Genomic DNA, 21,356 nt, shown 5'->3' with positions numbered 1-21,356 from the left:
TGTATTTTATTAATATGGGAGGTGCTGCTCCCCTCGTGGGTAGTCCGCCAATTTATTTCCCAAAATGTTTACATGGATGTTAAAGTTACTCGTGCAAATTTTTAATATTCTAACTATAATAGTTTCCAAGATAAACGAATTTTTGTATTTAATTTATGTGGGAGGTGCCACGCCCCCTAATGCTAATCCGCCCACTTTTTGTCTTAAATAATTATATTGATACTAAAGTTTGAAGACTCTAACTATTATATTATCTCAGATATACTTATTTAATATTTTCTTAATATGGGCGTGGTACGTCGCCCACATGAAATTTCAAAATAAAAATTAGCCTATAGTTCCTTCCCGATATACAGGAAGAAACTGTGAAAATTTCAGGAAAATCAGTCCAGCCGTTTAGCAGTCTATAAAGCACAAACAAACAAACAAACATACATTCATACAAACACACTTTCATTTTTATATATATAGATAATAAAATTCGATAAAAATTACTTGCTCGGCTCATGAACCAACCTCTTATAATACTAACGATATGTGATAGTAAAATCTAATAACTGAGGATATTGTGATAGCAAATAACAGATCACAGAGATCAAAATTCAATATAAATTTGAGAATTGTTTTTACTGATTTTTAGACTTTGTCTGCCCTCGCCTAAAAACAAAAATGAGGTGAGACCTAAACGGGGGCTTGGAAAACTTCAAATTTCTAGTTGAAACACTATTGAACAATTTATTCTATTGTTTAAGCACAACTTGTTTGTAGAATGTTAAATGAATAGAGTAGTATGCATTATTGTATTGTAAATGATACTGTGAGTACTTTAGTGATCATAAATTAAAAAAGATTCTACTTTAGTAAACTTTTACGTTTAATTAATTCAAATTAAATTGAATTAACTACGTATGTTTAGTTTTTTTTTCGTTTTTATTCATTTATTTCTGTTATTTATTTGTTTAGTTAATTTTTGCATGGAAATGACTTAACAGGAACTTGTAATTTAAAATTAGTAACAATTACAAAACTGCTATTTATGTATGTACATATGTAAGTAATTATATTATTTTTACAAAAAACAGAAAAAACACCATTAAACGATTACAGTTAAATTTTCTTTAATTATAATTTCTATGAGTTTTTTTGTACTGTTTAAGCTTTTTAAACATTTAAGTTCTTAATTAATTTATGCATTTTTTAAATATGTACTATAGATATTCTGGATAAATGGCACGTGATTATATTGTTTAATTTCGTTTGCAACAAATAAGCTATAATGAGTTAAAAAAATAGTAATACTAGCAGCCTAACTGGAACCTGAGATACCCTACCTACAGATCATTTCAAAATTTTGATATCTGGAATATAGACAAACTATTTTTTACCCATCCCACAGTTCTAAAGCTAATTTAACTTATCTTTGTCCTATTTGCTCTTCAACCCATATCTCTAGTCTACTAATACTCACTGTCACTATATAATTAATTAATAAATCGTGCATATAACTCTTAACGAGTCTAGAAAATGCAATTTACAAAATGGACATAAATAAATCTTACATGTAAATCCAACTGTATGGAAATGATTTTATGACGATAGTGAAGGAATCATATATCAATCAAAACTTGTATATTTACTTCATATTCTGTTTTTATATACATACATATATCGTATAGAAATATTTTATTTCTACACTAGCTTTAGGCATCAATTAAGTGTGTAATGTGCCTTTTAATGAATAATTAGTTTTGAGTTTCGAAGCGGGGTAGAGGAGAAAAAACGCCAACAGAAATAAAACTAATTACTATGATGTAACATGGCATAGTAAATAATTATTTAGCTCTTTTCTGACTAAAATTTCGACACGTGTTTTCTTGTTATATGTACTACCTTCTCTGTAGTTGCAACCATATGGGCCGCAATATGTCAATTCAATATTCATTATATAACACAGCAAAACAATTTGTTTTAATGTCATAATAAAAATCAAAGTTAAGCAGACATTGGGGTAGATAAGATTATAATTGCCGAAATACATAAGAGAACAATAGAGACATTACTAAGGTTGCCAGATGTCCACAGACAAGTTCGTTTAAGTTAGTTCAGTGACCTATCACAGAATATTCACAAATTTTTAATTTATCGCGATATAGCACATCCAAAGTGTTAGAACTAGAAGTGATATTTCCAAAGAAATGGATAATTTTTGGTTTTATCAAGTATTTTTCTACATTTGCGACAAATATATAGTTATCCTAGGCCAGACGTTAAACATATGTGATTGCCTGCTTATCAAATGCGAAGACTCATATCTCGTTACAATTACCCAGGCCGACAAATTGTTTACTCATAGACCAGAATATACTTTAAGGAATCTAACCTAATAATCACATTAGTTTTTCGAGACACATAACTTAGCCCAAAGTTTGTTATCTAAATATCTTAATCTAAAGTTTAAAATGGGTTCCTCCGATAATTAGCTTAGTTGATAGTGTTCTAGTGTGTCTGTCCTAAGATCACGATAAAGATTCATAGATTCCGATAAAGAGCCATAGTGTCATTGATAGATTTCTTCCGATCTGATGTAACATGCACCCTCCCTTCAAAGTAACTACTAGCTAAAGTTTAAACTACGAATACAAAAAGATACTTCAACTCTGATATATGGGCCGGTGTTTCAAAATCTAGTTTGGGGCTACGGGACTACATACTAGAAAAGGTACTTATCGTTAAGAGTAGTGTATATCAAAATGTGGCTTGAGCTTCACTATTAACTTATTATTACAACGGAATGAGATCTTCTGATATGAGGGAACATGTTCCCGATATTCACAGATTTATAAGCAACCCTAGTATCTCTTCAAGTAAACACCCATTTCTGATCGACTAGCCAGTAGATCGCACAATGCTTTGGAGGCAAACGTTGTTCTTTATCCGCACTGTACGTATGTGAAATAAATGCAATAGTCATATCCATAGGGATCCTAATGTCTATAGAATAAATAAGTAGATCAAACTTTCCAGTTTAAAACATTCAAAACTACTGGATCATCCAAATTCCCTTGTCAGGAAATTATGACATGTTGAAGAACAACAAAAAGTTTAAGAATATGCCCTTTCCAGTATCTAGAAGAGTAGGTTGGGCAATTGTAAAGAAGATGGGACAGTGTTTCCTCCTCATCTTCATTATGACATCTTTTGGAGAAGTCGTGGTGATCAAGTAAGTATATAGTATATCATAATAATTTCTAGAAATGTTAGTTTAGTTCATCGAGAATTGATCTATAAACTCAACATGGTTCCAGCCTTCTAACCCATACGAAAGTTATATTCGAATCAATCACCATCACATTTAAAGGCGTCCACTTTTCAATCATCATTTGAGTATAAAAGAGATAATATACCAAATTCTTTAATGAAGATGCCACCTTCCACCCCATCTACTGCCCTAGATTTCGAGATTCCGAAAGAGATAAGAAAGCGTAAATTTATTCTAATAGAAGGTTCCAGTATGCAATATTTAATAATACAATAGGGCTTGGGTAGAATTTCAACAATCCTAGAATAACCCCTTTAATATAAGATCCATTTATCAGTAGACGTCGTATAAATTGCCATTTGCTTACTTTAATGATAAGCGTAACCAATATTGCCTTAGTTGGATTTGTTCTCAAAGCTCCATAGATCAAACAATTATCCCATATATACATCACGATTGACTTGATCCCAGCCCCAAAAAAAGACACTTAACGTTACCAGGATTATTGCCCCAGTACGGAAAAAATGGCCCTTGGATTGTGAATATCTTTAGAGAATGCAGTGATAAGGCCGTTTATCTTCAAAGAATGTAGGGATAAGACCGTTTAGTCAGGGAAGAGAAAATTGTGGAATCTTGTATTTCTTAGAGAAAAGCACAAGGTCCTTTTTTCCAGTATTAACACTAAAACCACAATTTATGTTTCACGAACTAATGACTAGAGATAACCCTTTAACAAGAAGATCATTCCATAAAAGTGGGGAAATATATATATTAGAACATATAGATAGATATATAGAACATACTAGAACATAGATATATTAGAACATACTAGGTAATCTACAATAATCTAATGGGAGAGTAAACTCTTAACAAATCTAATGGTAGATATTGATGGATCCAGAACTGTATAAGTAGTAGTTTGTTTAAATCATTAATTAGAATTCGGTATCACGATAGCCGTAATCCTAAGTAAATCGAAATGCCTAAACAGATTTTCTGTGGGATTGGTCTTATATAGAGACTAGTCTTATATAAATTTACATTGTTAGTTGATTTTCGAAAGTTTATTTTAAATGGCGGATAAAATTATTCGTCAAAATTTTCGAGTATTTAGGAATTATTAGTAAGGGCAAGAATCATGACCAGTTATAGACTGACTCGCTGACATTTTTTAAGCGGAATATTGTGTATATGAATAAGATTTGTTTAGGATCATGGTGTATGTGGGAGCTTTGCTAACATATAGAAAGATCAAATCAAGCTAGTTTCGGAAAAGCTTGTTCTTTTTCAAAGTAAGTCAAAAATGTTTACAAATGAACTAAAGTCGAACTTTCAAAATAAAAATACTTTAAAAGATAGTCCTCCGGTCAACAGAAATATCAAATTAAACTAGTTTATATAGGGTTTGTTCTTTTCCAAATTAAGTCGAAATTGAATACTGTTTGAACTGTTCAAAAATAATAGAATTAACAAGTTAGAGTGCTATATTCGGCTGAGCCGAATCTTAAATACCCTCCACCAGCTACTTTTGTATTAATACATTTCTAATTAATAAAATATTTGTAGAAATAAGTTTTCTCATGTCTTAAATAGAAAAATCCCAAGATTTAAATAGCTTAAATCTACTACAATTCCAAGATTTATTGAACATTAGAAACCCCACTTTCTTTTAAATTTTTATAGCGCCCTAAGATATGCTTTAGCGATATTTAGTATTTGCATGTATGCATGTGTGTGAAAGATTTAAGGATTTTCAAAATACATACATATGTGTATATAATTTTGTTATACACAAATTGATAATGCAAATAGTTAAATACGGTTAAAGCGCTTTTAGGGGCAGGACCTAGTATGAGAGATATGACCAAATATAGACCGATCGTAAAAAATTCTTTAAGCAAAATTTCTGTACATAAAAACTATATTTCAGTCAAATTTTGTATCTATATCGTAATTTAGTAATAAGTAATGTGCGTTTTAGTCATTTTCTAAAGGGAACCTTGTATGGGAACCACCGCATCCATGTTATGAACCTATCGAGAAAAAATCTTGAAATATAATTTTTGTATACAAAACTATTATTTGTGCCAAATGTTGTATCAATGGCTTTATTTGGTAATGAGAAATGTGCTTTTAGGAGATTTTCGTAAAAGGACCTTGTTCGGAGCTATGACCAATTATGTATATAAAGACAAAATTTCAAAATGTTGTATTTATATCATTATTTGGTAATGAATATTGTGCATTTAAGTGATTTTCTGGAGGGGACCAAATATGGACCGATCGTAAAACAATTTCATAGTGTAATTTATGTTTATAAGAGCAACATTTTTGCTAAATGTATGGATATCAAGATTTGGTAATGAGTTATGTGCGTTTAAATGATTTTTGGGAAGGAACCTTGTATGGGAGCTATGACCAAGGATGGACCGATCGTGAAAAAATGTTGAAATAACATTAAGTGTTTTTTGCATTACAAAATAGTATTTATAAACAAAAATAGTATTTATTTATATCATTATTTGGTAATGAGTTATGTGCCTTTAAGTGTTTTTCTGAAACGGACCTTGTATGGGATCTATGATCAATTATGGATCGATAGGAAAACAATTTCACAGTAAATTTATCTGTAATATTTCTGTACATATGAGTAATATTTGTACCAAATTTTATATGGGTATCTTAATTAAGTAATGAGTTATGCGCGTTTAAGTGATTTTTGGGAGGGGACTTTGTATGGGAGCTATTACCAATTATGGACCGATCCATAAAATTTTTCCTCTGAAAGAATTCTATTGACATAAGATTTTAATTTGTAAAATTTTGTGAAGATATCGACATTATGGCGGAAGTTATTAACAAAAAACCCATTTTCCGGGAATATGTACTTTTGTGTGGGAGGTATATGAAATTGTAAACCGATTCTGGCAATTTTCAGCAGGGATCAAGCTCTTGTGTAGAAACAAATGTATGGTAATTTTCATGGAATTATCTTGCATAGTTTTCGAGAAAATTACATCACAATGTGTAAAAAATGATTATTTTTTTCGAGGTTGTTTTAAATTTTGATTCAAAACTTTTCCCGGTGTGAACCGATTTTGCCCATTTGCAATACCAAACAACTTAGGAAAATGAAGAACATTTTGGGTGAATTTGGTTAAACTCTATTGCTTCGTTTTATCGTGAGCGTGTTTTACACAGACAGACGGACAGACGGACATAGCTAAATCGACTCAAAATTTGATAAGGACCCAGAATATATATACTTTGTTGGGTCTCAGATGAATATTTCTTGGTGTTACACACGAAATGACAAAGTTATATATACCCTCTATCACCACTGATGGTGGTGGAGGGTATAAAAATTCTGGGCCAAAAATAAATCAAATTATTTAAGTGTAGAACTTCAGAAGGGAAACTTTAAATTGGTATATATTAAAGTAGATATACATACATATGTAAAACTATTTCTGAAGCATTAATAATGACCATATCTTATTACTAAAGGTTTAGTATTGTCCATCTGGCAGTATTGTTTTTGCTCAAATTTTGCCTACGAAATTGCAGTTGATTCTTTTACAACTATGAATAATTAAAAGAAGTCATAATAAAGTTAACATTATTTTAAACAGCTGGATATTACACATATAATTTCCGCCAGTAATTGCGTGGTAAAAATAGACAAGCGTAATGATTTGGGTTTGTAATGTGACCTTTAAAGGAAGTAACGCAGGTAAGTAAATATTTAGTTACTAAAAGCAAACAAAAAGAGGAAAAACTATTTTACCCCTAGAATAACTTTAAGTTTTTGTTCTATATATATAACAGTATAAAACTGTTATATGCATAAGTATAACAGTTTATATTAAACACGTTTTGTACATTATAAAACTAAACCCTTAAAACAATTATATATTTTTGTCTCTTAAAATGTAAAACAATAATATTTCCACATAATTTACTTGCTTACAACATTAAACAGAAACGAAATAAAAACTACTAAATTATCACTTTTAATGTATTTAAACAAATTTTTAATTGATTTACATGTTTGTCCTCCTTGCTATTTTTATTTGGTGTGTTTTTTTGTTTTTTTTTTACGGAAACATGAAAATTATTTCAAATGCCACTGCCACACTTTTTTTGTTGAAAACATTTTCCCTCTTGCTTACTCTTATTAAGAACACTTTAGATTTGGATACAAAATTTTGGATTTAGCACACAAAATATTTGATTAAATCTACAAGAAAAAAAAAAAACGAAAGTCAGCACACAAAGGTGGGTGTGAATGTGACGATCATGGCCTTCCATACATTTTTACACAACGGGGGAAAACACACACACACACACACACACAAAGAAATTATATTAAAATCAACAAATGTTGAAAATAATTGAAAAAAATTTTCATCAACTTACCAATTATGATGATGACGTTGATGCAGCCAATTAATAACATCTAGGATTTTTGAATTACGTTCAGGTTCCTCTTCCATATCGAAGTCGTAGGTTTGGCCGACATCTTCTTGAAAAGAAGTGGTGCTGTCATTGTGATTGAAATCATCACTAATGACAAATTTTGGTTTCTTGTAATTTTTTGACATATTTTTCTAATTTATGTTTTCAAATATAGAAATATATGTTTTCTTAACACTGGGCTTTCAAAATTAAGGCACTTTTTTTTAAGATATTAAAAAAAAACTTGTTGGAAACTTAAGAATGCATAATTTTTTATAATTTTGAAAATTTTCAATATATATTTTTTTTCAATTATTAACAATTTTTATTATTTATAAACACAATTTTTAAATATAAAATTTTTTCACCGCACTTAATATAGATGATTTGATTTTATATTCGTTTAAATTTATACTGCACGTAGTATGTGAATTTATGAAATAATTATTTCGACAATTATTGAGCACTTTTGATTGAATTATGTACACTTAATTTGCTCATTAAACAACACATATAAATGAATATTTTTGCACATATTTATTTAATTTACTAGTTGTATATACATTTTCTATTGTAGTATTTGTTGAAAATTTCGTGCTTTTTCTTTCGTTTAGAATTTCCAAACAAACCGCCGTCATCCGTATTTTATTCGCTTTTTCCACTAGAGTATGTGTTTCAAAATGCTTTGAATTGAAAACTGTTGGTGTCGAAAACAGAAAATACAAATGCCACCCTAAAAAAAAAAACACACAAAAAAAACAATACACAAAAACCAACGACAAATTGTCTCGTTGTCCAAAAACAACAAACCAAAAAGCCGAAAAAATATAGAAACAAAACTGTTCTAAAGCTCATACATATTATGTGTGCTGCTTGTTCCTTCTTTTCTTTTTTTTTTTTTTTTTTGTTCCAATAAAAATTCCGTAACGTTTTTATTTCACTCATAATATTTTATTCTTTTTTCTGTTTCCATACATTTCAAATTGTTTACACTATTTCCATTTTGGAAGAGGTGTTAGAAAATGTGTTAGGTTAACGGGACACAATATATTTTGTTTAACAAAATCTGTTATGTTTACAATGAGGGAAAAGGCAATATACACGCCTGGTACCAAATTGACACCAAAGAGTTTATAATTTTTCAATAACATCCGTTGTCAAAGTATATACATACAACACTATGTAATGTTGACAACGCAACTTTGTCAATATTGCAACAATTCGTTGTCGAAATCTAAATTTTATACACATCCGTTGTCTAAATGTTAACAAACGTTGTAAGCTTTGTCAATAGTTTAGGAAGATTGCATAACAGATAGGGAATAGAGGTCTTTCAATCTAATTTCTAGCAGAAATCGTCCTTATACAGTTACTATAAATCTATTTATCTATAAACCTGAAAAATGTTACACACAGAAAAAAGTTTGAGCATAAATATTATGAACAGCTTTCATTGACTAAAGTTAATAGTATTTAAGAATAAGTTCCTAAATTGTATGAATTTTTTCATTTTTATTTTTTAAAAATAATCTAGAAAAATTAAAAATTTTCTTTCTATTTTTCTATTTGTTAAAAAATGTTTGAAATTTTCTTTGGAAATTTTTTTTTACTTTATGATTTTTAGATTGAAAACAATGAAAATGCGCGTAACTTGCAGGATTGTCTGAAGAATGGATGTTTTGCTATATTGCTGATGTTTTTATACCCTCCACCACCATCAGTGGTGATAGAGGGTATATATAACTTTATCATTCCGTGTGTAACACCAAGAAATATTCACCTGAGACCCAACAAAGTATATATATTCTGGGTCCTTATCAAATTCTGAGTCGATTTAGCTATGTCCGTCTGTCCGTCTGTCTGTGTAAAACACGCTCACGATAAAACGAAGCAATAGAGCTTAACCAAATTCACCCAAAATATTCTTCATTTTCCTAAGTTGTTTGGTATTGCAAATGGGCAAAATCGGTTCACACCGGGAAAAGTTATGAATCAAAATTTAAAACAACCTCGGAAAAAAATAAGCATTTTTTACACATTCTGATGTAGTTTTCTCGAAAACTATGCAAGATAATTCCATGGAAATCACCATACATTCGTTTCTGCGTAAGATCTTGATCCCTACTGAAAATTGCCAGAATAGGTCCACAATTTCATATACCTCCCATACAAAAGTACATATTCCCGGAAAATGGGTTTTTTGTTAATAACTTTGGTATAAGTATTGCCCATATGTATAGAAATATTGCTGTGAAATTTTTTTCCGATCGGTCCATAATTGGTCATAGCTCCCATACAAGGTCCCCTCCCGAAAATCACTTAAACGCACATTACTCATTACAAAATTAAGATATCCATATAAAATTTGGTACAAATATTACTCATAGGCACAGAAATTTTGTTGTGAAATTTTTTTCCGATCGGACCATAATTGATCATAGCTCCCATACAAGGTCCCCTCCCGAAAATCACTTAAACGCGCATAACTCATTACTAAATTCAGATATCCATATAAAATTTGGTACAAGTATTGCCCATATGCATAGAAATATTACTGTGAAATTTTTTTCCGATCGGTCCATAATTGGTCATAGCTCCCATACAAGGTCCCCTCTCGAAAATGACTTAAACGCGCATAACACATTACTAAATTAAGATATCCATATAAGGTTTGGTACAAGCATTACTCATATGCACAGAAATATTACTGTGAAATTTTTTTTCGATCGGTCCATAATTGGTCATAGCTCCCATACAAGGTCCCCTCCCGAAAATCACTTAAACGCGCATAACTCATTACGTAATTAAGATACCCATATGGTACAAATATTACTCATATGCACAGAAATATTACAGATAATTTTTTTCCGATCGGTCCATAACTGGTCATAGCTCCCATACAAGGTCCCCTCCCGAAAATCACTTAAACGCACATAACTCATTACTAAATTAAGATATCCATATAAAGTTTGGCAAAAATATTGCTCATATACAGAGAAATATTACTGTGAAATTGTTTTCCTATCGATCCATAATTGATCATAGCTCCCATACAAGGTCCCTTTCAGAAAAAAAGGTGCATAACTCATTATCAAATAATGATATAAATAAATACTATTTTTGTTCATAAATACTATTTTGTAATGCAAAAAGCACTTAATGCTATTTCAAAAATTTTTCACGATCGGTCTATATTTGGTCATATCTCTCATACTAGGCCCTGCCCCTAAAAGCGCTTTAACCGTATTTAACTATTTGCATTATCAATTTGTGTAGAACAAAATTATATATATGTATGTATTTTTAAAATCCTTAAATCTTTCACACACATGCATACATGCAAATACGAGATATCGCTAAAGCATATCTTAGGGCGCTATAAAAATTTAAAAGAAAGTGGCGTTTCTAATGTTCAATAAATCTTGGAATTGTAGTAGATTTAAGCTATTTAAATCTTGGGATTTTTCTATTTAAGACATGAGAAAACTTATTTCTACAAATATTTTATTAATTAGAAATGTATTAATACAAAAGTTGCTGGTGGAGGGTATTTAAGATTCGGCTCAGCCGAATATAGCACTCTAACTTGTTTTATTTCATATTTTGTTTTCCAATATTTTTATTTATTTTTCATAAAAATTCGCTAATTATTATTATTTTATTTTCTAAAAAAATGGAACATTGTATATTTATTGCAATGTGTATATTTATTGCAATTTTTTATGAAAATCAAAGAAAATAAGTAAAAAAAAACCAAAAAGTTCATTCATGTACAAATTCATACATTTTATGAACTTTTAATATTCCGAATGAAAATGGTTTGGGAAAAAAAAGTCATGTTCGATTCATACAATTTATTACAAAATTCATTCTAGTTATGTATTATTTTTTTCTGTGCATTTAAGAAGACTGCATAACAGATTTATATCGGTTCGGAGTGAATAGAGGTCTCACAATCAAATTTTTTACCTGAAAAATGGCAAATGGCATATGTATAGGCATTGCCATTTGTAATAGCTGCTCTAAGAACTAGTCTTTCAGAAGCTCTGAACAGTATATATTGCATATACTACCTATAGTTCTTTATATAGCAGCCAAGCGAATGTCAGAAATCAAGAACATATGGACATGCCAAGATTTTAAGTCTACTGCTCCTAATCTTGAAACAACCAACCGACCATATTACTCCTCACATAGACTTTGATAGATTTTTTTAAAGTCAGACAAAATCTGGAAACTACAACATGAGTGGTGTATGGGTAACATACATATGGCTCCAAATAGAACTGTGGTGTTGGATATGGTGTCCTCTGCAAAGAAGCTGGGATAAGTTTCTCTCCCTGAACAGGCAGATGAGCTAGCCAAAGCGGAATCTGCTCTGGATATATCCAACGCCTTTTCAGTTGCAACTCCGTTAGGTTTAATCAAAAGCAAGTCTGCTTGGGCTCCTGTTCCGTCTCGCAGTTGCAAAGACATGGAAAGGGGAGAAAAGGTCTTGAATCTTCTCTGTGAATGTCCTGCTCTAGATCAGATTTCTTGGTAATTACCTCATATCCAACCTTGATGAGATATCTGAATCTAAACTTAATGACCTCGAGAGATTTCTGGATCTAATAATGTACAATGCTGCATCTGACGAATGGAGTCGTCCTGTCGCCATTCGTTCAACTGGTTGGCTTTGAAGCGTGATGTAATGCGTTCCAACGTTATTAATTCGAGTTGGACTTAGAAGCTCCATGTTATTTTCTCTAAAAATATTCATGATAATTAATAGCTGAGGTGATAAGGGGCATCCTTGTTTACTCATCACGTAGATTGTTCTCTATTTTACTTTGAAATCTTATCTGTATTATGAGAAGTAGCGCTCATTTTAGCACCTAATTTCAATCCTCGTTGGTAATGCAACTCCAACTCCAAAAATGTTCTTCATTTTGTTGGATCTCAACGATTGACTTTAGTCATAGTCAGTAAAAGTCCAAGTGCTTTACACCTGGCGTGTTGACCTGCCTGTTTACGGTGGTATTTTTAGAACCACATGTTGAGCTTATTAGATGATTCATCACCGCCCCCTTTGTGCTTCTTACACGTCGGTGGGAATTTTTGTTTATTATTCTGCCAGTCCAAGTATAATAATCTTTGACCATTGTTGCTCCGTTGCATAACTTCCGAGATGCAATAACATTACTTCCGTTTAAAACCACTCAGATTATGTGGTCTCCATCGAAATACGAATCCATCAAATAAGCCGACTGTGGATTATCTGGTATGAACAGAGTAAACCCTGAACATGCCCGGACAAGGAAGGAAAATTCATCGGTAATATATCTTAGATCTATCACCATTCAACCAATAACACTTCTCATTCATCTGATACATCTACTCTAGATATAGGTATGGATGAGGACCGCATACCCCAACATCCATTACGTATCATATATACATACTTGACACCAACTCATTTCCAACTCTTCTACAATCACTCCGTTGCGAGATACGGAACTTATCCCGAATTAAAGAATTTACCGTGTCTTTCAACCAACATTACTTTCCCGGTAGTTTGACTTTAAACCACAACCACCACATGCACCCCGAAGGGACCTCACCAATAACCGGGACAAGAAAGAGCCCGAAACTCTGCCCGGATCCCGTGGTACCAGATTATAAGGCTCCTTGATTCGATCCCAAGTTAAACAATTCCAAAGCCAAGTATACATTTGACACTACCAGTTTATATTTATTGCCGTCAGACTGGAGATATTCGTAGCACCACTTTCCCTTCGGGATTGCAATAACAACAACAAGGTCTCTTCCAACTATTCCTTCATTAAAAATATGTTCACTTCTAATAAAATTGTGTATCCGTTACAAACCAATCGCACGAACGATTGAAGCGTAATGGGTCTATACTCCTTCATACTTTGGCAATATCAGAGAAAGTAACAACCATTTCATTTTTAACTTCTGTAGAAATCGTGATATTGGAAAATTTTATCGTCTCGTATGAAGCCTAAAGGATACTATTTTATGCGTTTAAGGCGTTGAATTCAATTGCAAAGTTGAGAGCAATTTCATTAGTCGAGCAACTTTGATAAATAGTATCTTTACTACTCTTGAATGCCCTTTCTTTCAATATAAAATTTCAAGATCTCAAACATGGGTAAATTCTTAATGAAAGTAGATCGTAATAAAATACACCTGACAACATCCAAAAATAATAGTCTATAGTCTATATATAGTCCAGACTATCTACATATACATATATAAGATTATAGTCCAGAGTATAGACTAGACTATAATCCAGACTATAAGTTATAACTCAGAAAATTGCCAACAATCTTCAACTATTGTGTCTATTTCAATTCTAATTAAAAAAACATTTGGAAATGGTGCCGGTGATATAAAGCAGATATTACGATTTTTTTGTGAAAATTTTCAAAAACAAAAGTTCTGAAAATAAATTTTCTTTATTTTAAAATTAAAACAATATTAACCCAAGTGTGAGTATGTTTGGGTGGGAGTGTGTGTATATTGTAGCAGACGCCATTAAAATAATTTTAAGTTTAACAAAAAGTTTGTTGTCTGACGTTTATTGTTTCGAATACATCGATTTTTTTTTTTTGCTTCTGGTCTGAAACATTTTTTCTATTTCCTCATTTTCTTTTATTCATTTATAATTTTCTTTTCTATATATTCTCATTTTCTTTTGTTGGTGAGAAATTTTGGAATTTTCTTTTCGTTTTCTTGTATTTTATGAAATGTGTCAGTACATCAGTCAGTTGGTCAGTTTTTTTTTTTATGTTCTCTTGAATTTGTTTTTATTGTTTATAAACACGACAATGCCAAGTGTATGGTCATCGTGGAATGATGGAACCTAGAAACATAGATATAAACTGAGACCACGTAACAAACATACTATGCTAATTTTTGTTGATTAATTAAAAATGTTTTTCTAAAAATTATTAGAAGATTAAACAAGTAATTTATAAACAAAAAATTTAGGCCGGTTTATTGGTATATTGTAGACAAAATTTGCAGGGAACCAGCTCAAACAGGTGGCATTTACTAAAGTAAATGACCTAGTTTTATCAATGACTAATTACCTGAATATATACTTTTGGAAAAAATGGAACTTTAACTAACAAATTTTAATTAAAACATTTTCCATTTATTTGGACTTTGGCTACTATCTGTATTTTAGTTTTTATAAAATTAATCACTATATTTAATGAAAAACTTCCTTCTTAGTTAAAGTGTTTAGTAAGTGCTGCATACACTAAAAATGTTTATAATTTGCCAAACAAAGGGTTTATTTTTAAACATCTAATTTGAACTTCGAAAGTAAATAAAATGTTTCTTGGTTAGCCTTTTATACCCTACACTATAGCGAAGAGGGTATTATGCATTTATTCTAATGTTTGAAACCCCCAAAATAATATCCCTTAAAAATGTATTCTTTAAACATTTCTTAATATATCAATTTCAAATTCTGTAAAGTTCGGTCTACGATTGGACGTAGCCCCCGTAGGGCCTCTTTAACCTCGTATTATTACCAGTCTTGTTAGAAAATGCAATATTTTTATAATATCACTCTAATAAATTATGTTGTGAAATTACCTTTTATATAAGTGTTTCCTCAATTCAAGGGTGTATGGTATTATATGGTCGTATATAGCCGATTATGTTATAAGCTTTCAGAAGCAATGTGATTTTCATAAAATTCTTTTTTTTTTTTTGGTTCAAATCCCATAACGTCATAAATTTTATTTTATTGTTTTCGTGAGTTTTTTGAAATATTTTTTATGGCGTAATTTGTTTTGAATACAGTTCCAACTCGTGCATTTTTTTCAGAAAAGTTTAAAAAAAAATAACACATTATAAAGTTCATTTTAAATTTTCTAGACATTCTAAAAAAGAAATGGCAGTGACCAACAAAGATATGTAGACAAAATATATGTATGTATGTATTTGTATATGTTGATATTGTTTTTAAAATAATAAATTAATCTGATCAGAGCTGATTTTCACATCACATTATTCAGAATTTGGAATACGCATTGAATAGTAGTTGATGATCGTAATCAGTTTAATGTGGACATAGCCGATTGCGATCATAATGATTTCATTTATTATCTTTAGTCATATTCCAATTAAATTTCCCATCAAGACCTGTTCTTAGCCCCAGTCTTATTCCTAGTTGTATTCCATGTCTTAATAATATTCCAAGTCTTATTCTTAGTCATATTTCTAGTTCTTTTTCCTAGTCCTAATTCTATTCTTAGTTCTATTTCTAATACCATTCCTATTACTAGTCCTATTCCTAGTCCTATTTGTAGTCATATTCCTAGTTATATTTCTAGTGCTAGTCCTAATACTTTCCGATACTTATTTTTTTAGTCCTATTTCAAGTTATATTCCTATTCGTTATGCTATTTTCTTAGTTCTAGCCCTAGTTCTATTCTAGTCGTTGTCCCACTCATAGTGCTATTCCAAATAATATTCTTAGTTTTATTCCTAGATATTATATTATAATATATATTATATATATTCCTGATGGTATTCCTAGTCTTATTCCTATTCCTCGTGATATTCTTTGTACTTGTCCTATTCTTTATTCTATTCCTAATGCTATTCCGAGTCCTATTCCTCGTCTTATTTAAAGTTCTATTCCTAATGCTATTGCGATTCGTAGTACTATTTCAAGACTTAATTCTACTGATATTCCCAGTCCTATTCCTCATCAAATTCCCAATCATTGCCCGATTACTAATACTATTCATAGTCCAATTCCTATTCCCACTCGAAGTTCAATTCCTAATGCTATTAAAAGTCATATTCCTAATGCTATTCCTAGTTCTATTCCCAATCCTATTCCTAATCATATTCCTTGTCCTATTTCTAATACCACCCCGAGTTCTGGCCCTATCACTAGTCCTACTCCATGTTATATTCCTACACAGAGGGAAAAGGAAATATACACACCTGGTACCAAATTGACACCAAACTGTTTATAATTTTTCAATAACATCCGTTGTCAAAGTATATACATACGTACGACAACACTATGTAATGTTGACAACGCGACGTTGTCAGCATTGCAACAATTCGTTGTCGAAATCTAAATGTTATACACATCCGTTGTCTAAATGTTAGCAAACGTGTTAAGCTCTCTATTGACAACGGATTGTTTGTCAATAGTGAGCTTACCACGTTTGTTAACATTTAGACAACGGATGTGTATAAAATTTAGATTTCGACAACGAATTGTTGTAATATTGTGAACATTACATAGTGTTGTCGTACGTATGTATGTACTTTGACAACGGATAGTATTGAAAAATTATAAACAGTTTGGTGTCAATTTGGTACCAGGTGTGTATATTTCTTTTTCCCTCTCTGTAGTGGTATTTCTTTACCGAATCATATTTCTATTCTTATAGTCCTACTCTTCGTCATATTTCAAGCCCTAGTCTAGGTCTTAGTTCTAGTCCTTAATCTCAATCCTCAATTAATATTTCTTGTCCAGTTCCCAGTCCGACCACTCTTTCTTAATTTTAAAAGATTTTGATGCAATTTCATGTGATTAGAAATTGAATTTTAATCAATATTTGATTAAAATTTACTTGTGATCAAATTTAGACTAATACTACCCACAATACATACAATATTTTAAAAAATATATAGTGGTTAAAATTTGTTTAAACATCTGCCTCGAATATACAGTATTGTTCGAAAGATAAGTAATCTTTGTAGACAGTTTAATTCGTTTGTTAAACTTGTTCCTTGTGAATACCACAGAATTTTAGAATAACTCTTTTAACATTGAGATTGGTAATAATTTATCTTGTTTTCTTTTTAAATATGCAAATAAGAATTTCTTTCTTTTCTCTGAAACCCCAAAGAAGTGATATTTGCTAAAATGTTATTCGAAGCAAATTAAATTAATTTGATTTGTAGTTCAATAAATAGGGGAACTCCACTTGTTTTGTTAAAAAATAATATCGATAACATTTAATTTACTGAGGTTTCGAACAATACTGTATTTAATTCTAAAATAGTTTATTCTTTTTCTGATACAAAAACACAATTGACACAGTTTTTTTCAAAAGATACGAGTGCGAGTTAAAATAACACATAATTATTAATATTATAATAAATTTTTGGGGCACATTTAAAACATGTGTATGTCAATGTCAAACCAAGAATATACCTTTAATAAATTAACAATCACACATATGAAATACATACATATGTACATTTGTATGTATTAACTAAAATAATAAATCTAATATTAGTTCAACGACCTTCAAAATGCGTTCTACAACAACAACAAAAAAACTAAAAAGAAAAACATAAAATATATAAAATTAACACCCACATAAGAACAAAAAGTACAAATTTTAATACAAACACAGATGTACATAATACATAAATACTTATATGCATAGACGCTACAGATATGTAAGTTAATAAATAAAACAAAAACATAAAATATATTTTCATTCAAAATATTTCAGGAAATTCCAATAAAAAATCAGATAAAACTAAACATTTAGAAGTTACTGGCTAAAAAACAAAGACACGCGATATTGATATTGAATTCTGTAAAAAGTTGTATGCGTATATTATGACTCAGGCAACTTTTTAATAAATAGACCCTTCATAAATTTTATATAGAAATATTTATTAAATACTTTTATATATACCTTGTATATCTATTTTATACTAAATACTTATAAGGATAAAGCAATGTCATTTTGAATTTTTTTATGTTTAATTATAGAGTTGCCATACTTTGTTTCATTAATAGTTAGTTCCTTTACCCTTCCCCTAATTAGCCATAAAATTCCATTAATTAAAGCTAAAAAAAAATATCTAATGTGGAAGGTTAGTTAGATTATTTCCACTAAATAAACTTTTATTTTCCTTGTAGACTATTTTTACTGCTTCAATTACTTTGACTACAATAAAGGTATAGTTTGGTCTTAGAAAATAATTAGAATTTATTAGTATTTATATTCCTTGTCCTTTATCCAAAGTAAAGGTATACAAATTTCTAAACAAAACTCTGTGACACCAAAAGGCAAGAGTTGTTTTTATCCCTTTTATTTTGAGAATTTCATAGATTTCTTAGTTTATTGCCTTCGAGCATATTTTGATTAAACTTTTGTCTATCAACTAGTCTCGTTTTGTTTTGCTGCATTATATCATTATTTTTTTTATGTTTTACTCCCAGTTTTTCGTCTAATTCCTTCACTTTCCATATATCGGAGTAATTATGTTTCCTACTTAAGGTTGCGATATTTTCAAAAAACATATACAAATTTTTGGTTAACATAACAGATTTTATTAATACAGGTGTCTTCTGACATCAGAAGTAATTCCCCCGGACACTATCGTACCTGTACATTCCTTTACCGACCGATTTTGTTTCCAGGATAAGATTCCTTAGAATTGTTTAATCTGAGTTCCTAATATCAGATATAACATCGCTCCCAAGATATTTAGATCTCATTTTCATGAAAAAAATCAAATTTAAATCTATGGAGACAATATTATTTGTCTTTTTTCTATAGAATTATTATATCTGAATCCGAAGAAAATGTTGAAAAAGATCTATATTAGCTATTTTTGAAAATACAGTAGGATATAAGATCTATATATGTACAAGAAACTATATACATATAAAAACAAGTAAGAAATTATAGTCGGGCGAGGCCGACCATATATTTCCATATATTTCCCCTACACCTGTTACAAAAATAAAATGTGATTTAGTTTTCATAATAAAGCATTGTAGTTGAATTGTACCTTGTAACGCTCAACAATATTGGTCCTATACCCAGCTTAAAGTATACCAATCGGCTTAGAATCATTTTCTGAGTCGATTTAGCTATGTCCGTCCGTCTGTCCGTCCATGTAAACCTTGTAATCAAACTACAGGTGTAGGGTATAAAAACATGATTTTTAACAAAATTTCTAACTCCAATGCCGAATCGTATAGACCCACCATCAAGTTGTCTGAATAGGGTTCAATTATAGAACGATCTGTACAGAATTAATCCGACCCATCCTCATAAATTTTCTCAGAGATATTTATGTTCCTATAAAACTTGTTTATGAATGATTTCGCCAGTGTACTGGTATTGGTAAGAAAGTTATGAGTGTTAAAGTCATTTTCAGAAGGTTGGATATCCGCCATACATTACTATATAATTTATGGGTGAGTAAAAATAACTTGTTTATCAAGATTGCTGCCTAATACACCTGTTTATGACTCTTTAAACTGTATTTCGGAGAGACACTTATATATACATGGGGCCAGGTGAAATCGAGGACCGCTGTAGCTCATTTTCAATACCGAACAGACCTTATCAATAGAGAGTAACAGTGCAGAATTTCAACTCTGTAGCTTCTCCCATGTGGCTCCCATCGTGCTTTCAACAGGCACAACGTCTTAGATTTTAATAAGAAGTAGAATTTCATAAAGACCTAAAGCCATTTCGAGACGTTGAAGGAGTTAACTGATAAAAAAACGTTACTTATCTAAATTCAAAATATATGTACAATTTTTTTAATTTTGTCTAGATTTTCGTTTGGAGCCACAGTACCACTGTTTCATTACTTCAAGTAGGCTTGCTATTTATAATACAGAGCTTTCCAAGTAATTTAACCCTATAAGTATATATTAACCTTAAATTTTTCGTTATTACACGGACTTCTGCCTAGAAGCAAGTGTTGTAAACAATTAGACGATAAATGTCTCGAATAAGAGATATCTAGTTTTTAGATAGCCCGGCATACGTTTTGTTTCCCTAGCGAGGGTACTATCATTTAGTAACTTCTTTATGCATATATGGAACTTATTTTGATTAGGTCGAAAAAAAATCATATTAAGTGATTTTGGGATATGGACTTTTTACGGGTGTTATGACCTATTATGGGCTAATCTTTCTGATGCCAAACAAATTTAGGATAATGATTTGTATATTTACAAACCATATTTCTGCCCAGTTCTACTCTGACGTCGATATTTTTAATGAATTATATTCGTTTAAGTATTTTTCGAAACAATGTTGATGGCCTTATATGGGAGCTACGACCCATAGTGACCAATTGGAATACATTTTAGCAGAATGATTTATCTTTACACAGATCACGATTATGTCGAATTTTATCTGGAAATAATCATTTAATAATAAATTATGTGGTATTAAGTGATTTTCAGAATTGAACCTTATATGGGAGCTATGACTAATTATGGACCGATCCGGAAAAAAATCCGTTTACTGATTTATATATACACAAAACATATTCAAGTTATCAATGAAATTTTGCATTTAAGTTATTGTCGTAAATAATCCATATATGTGACCAATTATGGACCGAACCCGGAAAAATTTCGCATAATGCTTTAGGAAGACAGACAGACGGACTTAGAATTTGATAAGGACCCGGAATATATATACTTTGTTGGGTCTCAGATGAATATTTCTTGGTGTTACACACGGAATGACAAATTTATATATACCCAGGGTATAATAAGACTTCTATGTGGATCCAAGCCTAATTTAGGATTATTTATGGACTGTTATTGTACATCTTCCATAGAACTTACCTACATCTGTATCTACGCATTACG

The sequence above is a fragment of the Lucilia sericata genome, unplaced genomic scaffold (genome assembly GCF_015586225.1).
Source record: "Lucilia sericata isolate MDLA Ls3-8-SP2 unplaced genomic scaffold, ASM1558622v1 Contig000288F_arrow, whole genome shotgun sequence".
NCBI lineage: Eukaryota > Metazoa > Arthropoda > Insecta > Diptera > Calliphoridae > Lucilia > Lucilia sericata.
Note: the sequence above shows the minus strand (reverse complement) of the source record.